This window comes from Alexandromys fortis, unplaced genomic scaffold (assembly GCF_014885135.2).
Source record: "Alexandromys fortis isolate MF-2015 unplaced genomic scaffold, M_Fortis_MF-2015_v1.1 scaffold_294, whole genome shotgun sequence".
Classification (NCBI taxonomy): Eukaryota; Metazoa; Chordata; class Mammalia; order Rodentia; family Cricetidae; genus Alexandromys; species Alexandromys fortis.
The window spans coordinates 296,610-309,462 of record NW_026068192.1 but is presented as its reverse complement, the minus strand read 5'-3'; positions in this window follow the sequence as shown (position 1 = coordinate 309,462).

The window sequence follows — 12,853 nt, the reverse complement described above, 5'->3', positions numbered from 1 at the left end:
ATCAAGATACCTTTAAAGCATATATTTTGGTTTAGATTAGCACCACATACTATGAAATGTCTTTCTGCGCTTAGCTCATTCACAGTCGAAAAGAAAACACAATAATATACATAATCCAGTCTCTCTGTGTTATTTTGTCTTTATATGACTTATTTTTCTTTACTCATTTAATCTACGACTATGTATACTTTGTCTATTTAAAAACTTTGTTTTTTTTTTTTTTTCAATTAGATGTTCCTTTTTATAGCTTTAACTGTTTTCTACCAGAAGCATTTTTAAATGCTAAGCAGGCATGGCTAGGACTAACTCTGCCATATAGCCTGTCAGTCCCACTCAGTCCAACATGTTAAATGCATGTTTACTGCCTCTGAGATTCTTTCTTTCAGACCCAGATCCAGGCTTGGTCTCACCTGGTCTGTGTTGCCAATAAGTAAGTTGTAGCACTCTGCTCACAAACCCCAGTTAAATGCACTGTAGCCAGACCACCAGAGAGAATTATAGTTGATTGTGAAACTAGCATGAACCAGGAAGCTTTCTTAACACAGTCTTCTTAACCATTTTAGCTCATCTTGAGTCTTGAAGATTTTCTGCTACCACTGAGTCAGGAAGCCTTCTCTGAAAGAAAAAAAAATATATGCCTTTGCTTTCTACTAGCAAACAGAGCCCACCCCAAAAAATTTTTATTACCAAAAAGCCTTGCATAAATATATCTTTTTTGTGTCTAGCATTTCTTTTTCATCTTTCTCAGGTTTTACGTGCATATACTTGACCAAGCTGCTAGTTCATTCCATGACCGCCCTTACTTAAATAATAACTAAGAAACTATATTCTTTGCATACTATTTGGCCAATTGCCCACTTTAGGTGTGTTGTAGCTAGCTCTTTTATCCTAAACTAACCAATATTCATAACCAATGTTCATCACTTTCATAACTTACTGGCAAAGTTTTTGCAGGCACCAGTTGAGCAATTTTCCACTGGCAGTAGCTACATGGCTTCTCCCGGAATCTGTCTACTCACTCTGTTATTTCTTTCAGCCTGGGGTTACTCTGTAAAGGCATTGGATGAAGGCATATTCTTGATTAGTCAATGGCAATCAATCAACTCACAGCACACATCACCTATCACATCAGACCATATTAAAAAGAAAAAAAAAATTCATGACAAATCATAAAAGATCTTCTTTTACTTACAATACTATTGGTAGTTGTAAAATTCAAAATGATAAACTAAAATGATTACATATAATCACCATAATCTTTATGCAGTTTGTGATAGTTGTGTATACATTTGTGTATGCACAAAATGTAAAATAACTTTATTAATTGTTGTATTATTTGACATTTTCTAGTGCAGATATTTCATTGAAAGTAGCAGGAAGAATTGTGATTTAATATAAATACTGCACTTATACATGAAATTGTAAACTATACAAAGCAATTGTATCCATTAATAAATAAATTATATGTGTGTGTATGAGGAAACCCATATATATATTACATAAACTTATATACATATTTGAATGGAACTGAAAATGTCACATCACAGTTGGTGAGATATTATGAAAAGTGTACCTCCTGTACAATGAAAGAATAGGAGAATATTTTAACAAAAGTGACAATACATTGTTATCAGATATGCTTCTTGGACAAGTGCATTCCTCTAATTCCACACTCAAGATACAAGAGCATTTCAAAAATAGATTTGCACCCCTAACAAAGCATCCATTTTTTGATGTTTCTATCATTTACGTCCTCATAGAACAGAAATCTCTCTATTGGTATTAGAAGCTTCACAGGAATTGAATACATGAGATATGACTGAAGTTGAACCTGCATGATAGTGGCTTAAATTAGCAGGAACAAAATTTCTCACTCTTATGTGCAACATGGCACAAAAGCAAAGATCAAGAATAATCTTCAGATTTTTTTTTTATCAATTTGACCCAAAAAACAAGGGTGAAATGAAGTAATTATGAGGATTATGATTAAGAGCATAGTTTGGGAAAAGTAACCCACACGTCTTAATGGACTAGAAACTACGACGGAAATGATTACAAAATTATACAGATTTTTTTATTTCTGTTAGGATCATATAGAAATAACCTGATTCCTAATCATGTATTCTCATACCTATATATTTGTGCATCACCAGAAACTCACGAGAAATATTTCTTCTGAAACTAGATGGGAAATAACTCAGTGATGTGAAGAGAAAGTCACTCAGGGTCAAACACCAATGCATATAAAATAATAATAAAATTAAAAAAAAATTAAAAATAGGCCTGCAATGATACAAAAGATAGTGAAATATTTGTGAATTTCACAGTCACCTGTTCTGAGAAAGTGTCAGAATATTCAAAGCTATTTACAAACTAAGTTTTATATAGGCATGGTCTTCTGGAGGATGTGTAGTTCTTATGTATTGTCACTATTTATATCTCTGACATATAATTTTCATGTGTTATATGCACATGAAAATATGATGCTCTATTTGATAAGAAGGGTAAATTCAAATTAATTTCCCCTGAATCTAACAACATCCATCACCTAGATCTCATCGATGGAACTCCTTATTTCTCCCACCAATGCATGAATTGAGAGATTTGGATGTGGCTACTCTCCTTTTTCTTTAATTACATATGCACATAATGCTTAGATCACGAGGTTTACCTCTAGTTTTTCTATGTAGTTTGGCTTTTGTAAATCTTAGTCACATTTGTTATATTAGTACAGAGAATAACATTGAGAATACCTGCAGCTATGTCATAAACTTGTGTATTTAGATGAGATATGAAAATACTACTAGCTTCTCTAACTTTAAGATACTCAAACTACAATGGGGATGACTTTAGGCCTCTACTTCTTGAATATCTACCTATTTTCTTCATAGGTCCTAATTGTACAAAACTTTAGTTCTTCAACTCTTGGTTGTTTCATACAACAGAATAAGGATATGGTTATTCCTAGGCTGTTCATGTTAAATTGGGAAGCATAGTGAAAAGTTGCAATAGATATTTATCCACACAAGGGATAAATTTGTCTTCCCCTAGATTGCTTTATGATGGATACCTTCCATGAACTTCCTAGCTGCCTTTTAGTCCTGCACCAATAGCATCCACACAAATGCTGTCTTTCTTTCAAGAATTTTCCTGCTATGATTCCAAGTAAATCAGATAATGTCTATCTTTCTTCTGACACCTCATTCCCTCACATATCCAGCACCCATACTTGTGACAGCCAATGGGACCATCCTGGTGACACCAAAACATGCCTAAGGGCTGATATGTAATAGTTCAACATTGACTTCTACTTAGTGCTATACAATCTGGTTTTGTTTATTGAGATGAGCATCTGAGAAATGGAATATAGCCAGAGCATGCCTAGTAAGGACCTGCTATGCTGAAAGTGTTATTAGGTCTCCTTGCCTCAGACATCTGGAGTGTGTGCTTTCAAATTGTTCCTGGAATATAAACCAATGAGGAGAGTGAGCTGCATTCTACCAATAGGAACAAATCCTGTGGTAACCATGGAGATGTCCATCAGAGCTGCTGCCTCATTTCTCCCTCCCATCTCAATGTGTTGTCCGGAAGAAAAAATGAAAATGAAAGTGAATGACAGAAACAAAATGCAGTTTATCTTAGACGAGAATCCAATTATCAAAGGGGAAACCACTGAGAGGGAATTAGGAGTTGATCATATGTCCCACTTCTTGGGTCTGTATCCTGCCTATTTTCCTGAAATCCAACATTTCTGCCTGAGGATGGCTGATTATTATTCTTCGCTGCCAGTTGCAGCTTACTGGTATCACATTCAGAAATGCCATATCATATTCCCTAAACAGACTGATTGTGGAATCTGCCACTTGAAATTTTAAGAATCCGAGATGCCGGAAGCTATTTCCCGATATAGCAATTATCATAGGGGGTCCTCCAATATGATCAATACATTTCCGGTTTCTGTCAGGTATTGACTCCCAAAGTAAAATTTGAATGCAGAAAAATAAATAATCAAAAGCTAATCAAAAATCACAGATATTATGGCTGAAGCAGTCACTTGAGAGACTCGAGCACATTTCCTGCACGCAAACAGGAACAGGTAACTCTGAGCGGAAGCTTGGGGAATCTCAGAAATTCTTTGCTTTTACTGGGTCTCTATTGTTTTTGTATGCTGCAGGTCTCTGCAACAGATTTTCTTTCTGAGTTTGTTTATAGCCAATCTCCTGACTAAATTCCAGCTAACAGCTGGACTTTAGCCAGGAGACTGGCTGGCAAAATCCCTCAGTGCAGACCTTTTTATGTTATCTAGGAACCAATGAGAAGAGAGATCTCAAACCAAGGACAAGAAAGCACAGGACTGCGTTTTACATGGTGATCTCATCCAGAGCTGTGTCTCCCTCCTCCCTATGTGTTGTAAAAAGAAGCAGAGCCGTTTAAAGAGAACACAGGATAAAATGTAATTTAGCCTTTGTTTTGCTTCCAGTTAACAACAGACAAACCTGGCTAATTATGACTGGTTGCCACAGCAACATTACAGCAGCTTTTGCCTAGATTCTAACTGTATACATGAAAGCCTCCATTCCTATCTTTGGTTCTTTGACTGTGACTTCGCGCTGTCAAGTGCATCTGGCTTCTTATGCTTTGTGATCTGTTTTTGTCTGTTTTTATGTGTCTTTGTATATGTAGTTGAAATATAATTAATTATGTTTTATATACTGCATGTTATATGTAATATATAAATATATGATTAAAATGATTCATGTAGTTGAATTATAATACATAATATATTTAAGTACATTAGAATGTTGTATAAGGAGATGGATGGATTGTAGAAAGAAATGTTGATTTCAAGCCCTCTTGAAATAGTCCTGACTGTAATCAATTATCCCACTGTGTCTTAACGATAAAAAATAAATTTCCGTTAATTCATTTCTGGAAAAAAATTAAATATATTTATATTCTTAACATATATGTTTGCCTGTTTAAAGTCCTTATAGGTATTTACACCCCCACCTTTGCAAAAAGCGACTTTCATAATGTTTCTTATCATATGTAATTAATATTCATAAAATATTCTCTTGATATAAATTTATAAGTATTTGTTTTAAAAATCCACTAGATTCCAAATACTAGAATTCCTCTCAAAATTTCATAATCAGTATTAAATCTGAACCATATTTTTCTATTTTTAATGTATACATAATATATTTAGGGAAGTTGTATGTCCATTAATTAGAAACCATCTATTGGTACATGAGTGCCCTACATGGCAAGCTGATAATAATTCTAAATTTCTTTTCAATTAGCTCAATACTATAAATAGCTATTCTAATAATGGTTTGGCTTCACTGTCCTTCCTCTATGCATACTGCGTTTTTGAGCACTGGATATACTCCAAGAATTATGCATTTAGTTACAGTTGTTGGAAATTCATTAGGGCAAACGTGTTTACATTTTAATCAATAGTGGTTTAATGCAGGTATTTATTAAAACTTGTGCAATTGAGATAGGTTTCCTCCTGGGCCTGAAATGTGCCATTCTTACCTAGCTGGCCATGAATACTCAGAAAACTTCCTGTTACCACACTTCTCTAATGCCCTGGAATTCTACAATACCAGATTAACAGCTTTAGAAAACAAATATTCTACAAATGGCTTCCAGGTTTGCAAATTTCCAAAAGGACTCTGACAGCATTCTAAGTAATGATGATTCTCTTTCTAATGCTTTACTTCAGTCTAGCCAGGTTAATGTTGCATTAGCTTAACTAGGTTAAAGTTTCTCTTTCCCAGACAAAAATCAGCCTCCACTGAAGAAGAAACAGTGTAACTGAAATTGCTTTTCTATTACTAGTCCACATGAACCTCATACTCTAATTTGCTTGTAAAGTAGTAAATAATTAATTATGTTAACTGCCTTGGATATGCTCTTTAGAGTTGAAAAGTACTTTCTGCCAGATATTATCTCTACTAATTTGTAAAACCATTTATCTTCTTCAATATGCATGGGATTCAAAAACTTCACATTCTTCTCTCCATGCATTATAGTTTGAAAAAAATGGTCTCTTTTTTTTCCAGATATCTGTTCTCTACTACCATGGACTTCCCAGTTAGGTGTTTACCATCCTGGTTGCAGGCATCTGACTTTTCAAGCATATGCTCACTGTCTACTGGAAGAGCATAGTAAATGTGTTACATCATATAAGCCAGGGGTTTAGATTAAAGTTGTACACAATCAGTCCTAGGGGTTTCAGAAGAGATCTTGATGCTTTTGTTTGGGGTATTTATTTTTAAAGGAATCAAACTGATTATACACAACATAGAAAAAGAAAAAAGGAAGAAAGCAAAAATGAACTACTAAGGAAAAAGAACATGATTAAAGTATGACCAAGTTAAAACATAACAATACAAATAAAAAACTAGGTAGTGAAGGCCTTAGGAGGAAACAACAGCATATGTAACATTGGTGATAAAATGGCATATGGTTACATTATTTAAACCCTCTAGTGTATATTGACTTCCCTAATTTCCATGGGATCTGTCTCATACAGATCAGGAACACTCTATCTCGTCTGGGACAATGTACATTCAGGTTTTGCTTATAGCCATGAGAAGCTGATAAATGGAAGGTATTGTAGGTATAGGGATATTTGTACTGATAGGCATTATTGGCTTGCCTATATTTATCAAGATATTTGTGAAATCTCAAGGGAAATTTGGCTCAGATGGTTGTTAAATCAAGGTACACGTTCTCCCTTAACCCTTTTTAAATGGAGTCTGGTAATAAATGATGGATAATATCTTTCTCAATCTAAGTAAGCAAGAAAGGGCATACATGACAGAATGTGTGTGCGAAATATGGGTAATTATATAATATTGAAGAATACAAACTAAGACACAAGTAGCTGTTTGTCCTGTTGCATTATTAATTAAATTAAAAAGAGTTCAGAGCAAGTTTAGATTCTTCACGGTCACATAACAGCATTTTTTGACCTACAGTGTGGTGACTGATCATTTTGCTAAGACAAAATTGAATTTTGATCTAAGGGTTTTTTATTGATATTTGAAGATGTGGGGAGAAGATTATTCTGTTAATTCTTTGTATCATGGCAAGGAAGTCTCTTGCATTCAACTTCCCCCCATTTTAGACTAGGGTACATAAAAACTTTAAATAATAAATTTGAGACATATCACACATTCACTAGATGACCTCCCAGTTCTATCTGTTGTCTCTTGTGGATTTCTGTCTTAATTTTCACCATTTCTCTCAAGTATGGACATACATGTCAGCCAGGACCCTGAGACCTATATATCATTAAAATACTGATTTGATGCAGATGCTTTTCAAAAATAGATTATTTACAACTAGTTTGGTGCAGTTATTTATTAAAACTATCAGATTTAAGATATATTTTGTTTATCCTTTAGCTGGGATTTGCCAATCTACCCTAGCTGATAGTGTATACTTGGAGAACTTTCTGTTACCACAGTGCTCTTGTGTCCTGGAATCAGATAATACCAGCATGCATGACTTTGAATATGAGTGTTAGAAAAATATATTCTAGGTTTACGTATTTTCAAATAATAATAGTAAAGACTGGACTTTGCCTTACTATCCAAAGTAAATCTTTAAAAGCAAAACATAAAGTAGCATTCTTGAGTATAACTCAAATAGAACACTGTTCTTTACTCTAAAGTTCACTGTATTACCATTCCTTCCTATTTATTATATGGTCCTCTGTGTTCCTCCAGCTTTCAATTCTATTTTCTGAACAGTGGCTATACAAATGTCAGTAATGAGCAAAAGGCAGTACTATTCCTTTAACATCCCTACACATTCAATGGACTAAGAATGATATAAAATAAACTCCTTTATAAGACAACTCAGGATCAGATAAATTTTAGTAATTAATAATGGAGGTAAGGCATGACATATATTGAATTTTATTACCTGTGTTAATCTGTGTGTCATTTTAAATTACCAAGTAAATCACACATAAAGCCAAAAACAATATTTCATACACCTTACTATTATTGAACTGTGAATTCCTTGCATAATTCAATGAGGTAGAGAGAAAACTTGATAATGTAATTTTTCTGGTTACCAGATTTTCTTTATCTCATTTAATTATTTATCATCAGTGGGATTTTACTCTTTGAAATTGTGTTGCTGTTGTTACATCATATTACAGAATGGGAGGGGCAGCATGACTAAGGTAAACATTTTAGTGGACATTTTAAGAGAAAGCTTTTGATATAAATGTTGGGAAACATAAAATGCATATTTTAGATGTTGCTATATTCTGAGTTCAAACTACACATAGCAATTTTACAGATATAGTTAAAAACATTGGTCCTTCAATGAAACTTAGCATAGCATCTAACTGCAAAGCAATTTGAAACTGATTCATTTACAGCTTCTTAGTCAGAGGTACCTACACTCTTTAGATTTATTAACAAATAAAGTAGAGTCATATTTATAATCTCTTGAGAGTATATAGCAAATTTTTCATGTTGATATGCTTCCAAATGCACACGATATATTCTAAATTTTATCCTATATATTAAGGCAGCTAGATCGAGTCTAAACCTGTGGCACAAAATTTAGCATACACTGCTTTATAAATGAAATATTTAAGGAATAATTACAGATACTTTAAACTAAACATACACAGAAAATATTACCCAAGTATTTTTATAAACATATATTTAATGAACTGGTTTAATAAATAAGCTTCATGGTTCATACGTAGGCATGAAAAATTAGTTGAGAGAACCAGACTAAGCGTCTCCTGGGGAAAAAGGGAAGGAGTCTCAGTATTGTGAGGTGTTACAGAGAGAAGGACATGAACTTGTTATACTGAGAAAGTTAGTAACTCCCATGGCATAGTCTAGATAAGAAAAGAAGGGTTTACAATCCAGGGTGGAACCAGTAACAAGCCTGATCCATTGAAAGGGCATTTATAATTAATAACAGTCTCTCTGTGGTTTTTGGACCATGTGGTGGGATAAAATATTCTACCTAGAAATGGCACTCCTACTAAGGGCCAGACATTCAACATAAGAAATAAAAAAAGTATTACAAAAGAGACAAACCACCCAAAACTGGAGCCAAAAGCAGTTTCTTGATAACAAATTTCCTTTGCTAAACTCAATCCTAAGGTCAAACAGAGGAATGGTTCTTATAAGAGCCAGCTTCTAGGCTGAGTGCTTCTAACTAGCACATGTATGGCTCTTTTACGAGGCCCTTGATAGAAAAGTAAATGGGGTTAATGAACAATGGGAAACTGTCTACTAGTAATCTGCATGGACCCAACAACTTCTCTTAGCTACAGAGGCAATAAGGACTCCCTGATATCTCAGGCATAAAGCTAGACTTTCAGGGAACCAAGAGAGGAGGATACAGCCACTAATGCCTTGTGTCAACACATGCGTTAATCTGTATAGTGTTAAACTGCAACTAACAGGGAGTTTATGATTAGTCTTCCATGATCAAAGAACCATATATAAGTTCAATAAAAAAAGATCTAGATAGCAAAAAAGAAAAACTCTAGATTGGATACAGAATGATTAAAAATATACAGATGCCAGTGTCTTTACCATTCTTTTATAATCCACACAAACATCAACAAGAACCTCATTGAAGAATATCAGATATAGAAAGACTCAGAATTAGATAAAATTTTGTTATATGATTGTTCTTCTTAAAAATATGGTACTTAGAGCAGTTTGTTATACTATTAGGATCTTAGATACAGTTCCTTAAGCCATTAATGTAATATTTATTTCATTCTAATTATCCTACATTTTTAAGGTCAAATCTTCAGCAAACAGGAATATAAAATATCAAGTCAATTATGTGATTTATGCCGGTTTCTTCAAATGTCATAATTTATCAATATTAGCCTTTCATAAATTATGGATGATTTGATACCAAAATAAATCTTCAAATTTTTCACTCTAACTCTTTCCAGTAATGCAGATATATGTCATGAACAGGAAGGCAATCTGTGCCCAATATAACAAGCTAACCAAGTCAATGTGGCCAGGGATATAATGAGCCAAGAAGCAGAATCTTCATCTGCAAATTCTATGAAGGAATATGGTTTCTTATTCTGTTATAAATATTTATTTTATATCCACATGCAACATTAGCACTACTTCTCAGAAAAAAATCCCCATATTACAGCAATATTGCAAAATTATCCATCTTTTCAAATAGATTCATAGTTGCTTGATGATTCCAAAGTACCAAAGTTTTCAAGTCTCAGATTTATTATCAGACATAGGAATTTAGAGTCTGTAAGACAAAAGGTAAGATCTGCACTCGTTCAAAGCATACAAAAATGACATACTCCAAATCAATGAAATCTGGTCATTTAATTATTTTCAAAGGTAGTATAAAGTAGAACTCTGACATAAAAAATAATTGGTTTCCGAGAAATCCCATGACCTGCCTGATATCATGAATAGGCTATACTATATGAACCATAAAGAAACATGGGTAGAAGGATAATATGTACTTAATCTACTGGTTGAAATATTAAGCGACCCTAAGGTTTCATGATTAAAACACCAGTGTCTTAGTAGTTCCCACAATGGATCTCCCAGGGGAGAAGAAATAGCATATTTCCCCTAGTCTCTGTCAGATACTGAAGCCTGTGGTGAGTTATCTTCCTTGCATATATTGAACACTCAAGCTTGAGACAGGGATGCCACATGTTTAAAAAGAAGCAGTAGTTTCAGAAGCTACATAGATGACAGAAGTTCCTGAGAGCTGTAATCCTGGGAAGAGAACAGTATCTGACTTATTATTATTATTTACTAATTTTCATAGACTTTCTTTCTCATGTATATGTTAGGAACATTCTGCCTCTGCAAGCTGTTGACATTGCCCAGTTTCAAGTATGCAGTGAGTCTATGTCAAGCTATTAAGCAGTTTATAACACAGTGCTTACAAAAACCATTTAAATGCTTGGTCTCTTGAAAGAGCCAGAGGTTGCTCTAGAGGTACTGCCCTGGATGCCAACATTTCAAAATTGTGGGTTTTTTTTTTCTTTTGCTATTGCTATTGCTGAATCAGAAAAACTGCTTTTAAAGGAGCCACAGTAAACTACCAACAAAAGGCTGTCTAAAAAGAAGCCATGATTACCAGTGTTATTTTGTATCTAGAATCCTTTTCCAAGCTCGGTCAGGTTTTAAGTGGATTTTAGTTGGTCATGTGCACACCAATTTGTTGTAAAGAAGGCCACTTCTTGTTTGCCAGTTTCTCAGACCTGAAATAATCACACAGAAACTCTATTATTAAATCACTGCTCAGTGAATTAGCTCTAGCTTCTTATTAGCCAGCTCTTAAATATTAATTTAGACTATCTCCCTTGATCTGTTTTACCAGGAAATTTTCCGTCTGGCACTAGCTGGACCTCATGACTTTTTTGTGACTCTGCCTCCTTTCTCCAAGCATTCAATTTAGTTTTCCCTGCCTACCTAAGTTCTGCCCTTCTATAGGTCAAAAGCAGTTTCTTTATTCAATCATTGTGATCACAGCATACAGAAGAGACACTCCCATCACACATCAGTCTAGATTGCTCTGTTTACCTGTAGTCTGTTTTATAAAGTTTGGCATTTGTAAATCTTAAAAATAATTGTTATCTTAGTACAGAGGGTATCCTTGAGAATGTCTATAGCTATGCCATAAAGCTATGTATCCAGATGAGCCATGAATGTACTTCTACTTTCTCTAGCTTTAAGATACTTCATGCACACTATGGGTGACTCTATTTCTTGTATACCTACCTATTTTCTACAATTATGGCTCCTGAAGAAGACATTCGAATATTGACCATGGTAAAATTATATTCATGGAAGCAATCTCGACAATATTGGTCTTCACCATGATCACCAACTTGGGGTCAGGTGAAATCTCTTGTGCCCTATGGTCAGATTATTATCCAGCAGTCGAAAAGACTGGTTATAGCCGAATATTTTTTTCTGATCATATGTGCGCTGTTAATTGTCTTTTCTGTTCAGGGATCAGCTGTAAGTTATTGTGCTTATGTTCCTTGTACACCTTTGTTTAAGCCTGTCTTTTGGAGAGATACTGATTTGTTAGTGTATACCACTACAAGTATCCTCTCTCCTCTGTGGAATGACTTGACTTATCTGAATAATTTTAATAGGACCTCATATAATTTTACTTATATCGATGATAGTAAGCGAATATGTTTTGGAAATGGTCCTTGTTTTTCAATGGGATTTTAACATTGGTTGAAACCTGGTATTAAAATAGGTAGATCTGGGAACCGGACACACAAGGCGGGCGATGTAGCTGGCGCAGCGGCCGGGACCGGTACTGACATAGTGGCAGACAACGCAGGCGACAGGGACCAGTGCAACACCAAAAGCAGATCGCCCCAGGACAATTAAATCAAAGAGGTAGGCCTTTGGTTGGCGAGGTCCAGGGCAAACAGGAAACCTGGTTCTTTTCCTGAAGACCCGTCTGAGGGGTGAGATGGATCTTGGCCCCTGGCAGGAGCCAGGAAACAGAACGAGGGAATTTTGCAAGAGGAGCCTCTGGCCAGCAGGGAAACCTGATCTGGTTTTAAAAGACCAATTAGAGATCATCAATAGGAGGAGATGGGCAGGCGCCAAGGCAAAAATTCTCCCAATAAGCTGAAAAACAACATGAAAGCACCAGAACCCAATGATCTTACAACAGAAGGACTTGAACACCCTAACACAGAAGAAGTGGAAAAAATCGACTTTATGAAAGCAATAGAGTCCCTTAAACAATATGTAAAAAACACCTTTATAGAAATGGATGAGAAGTATAACAAAAAGTTTGAAGAATTGAGTAAATA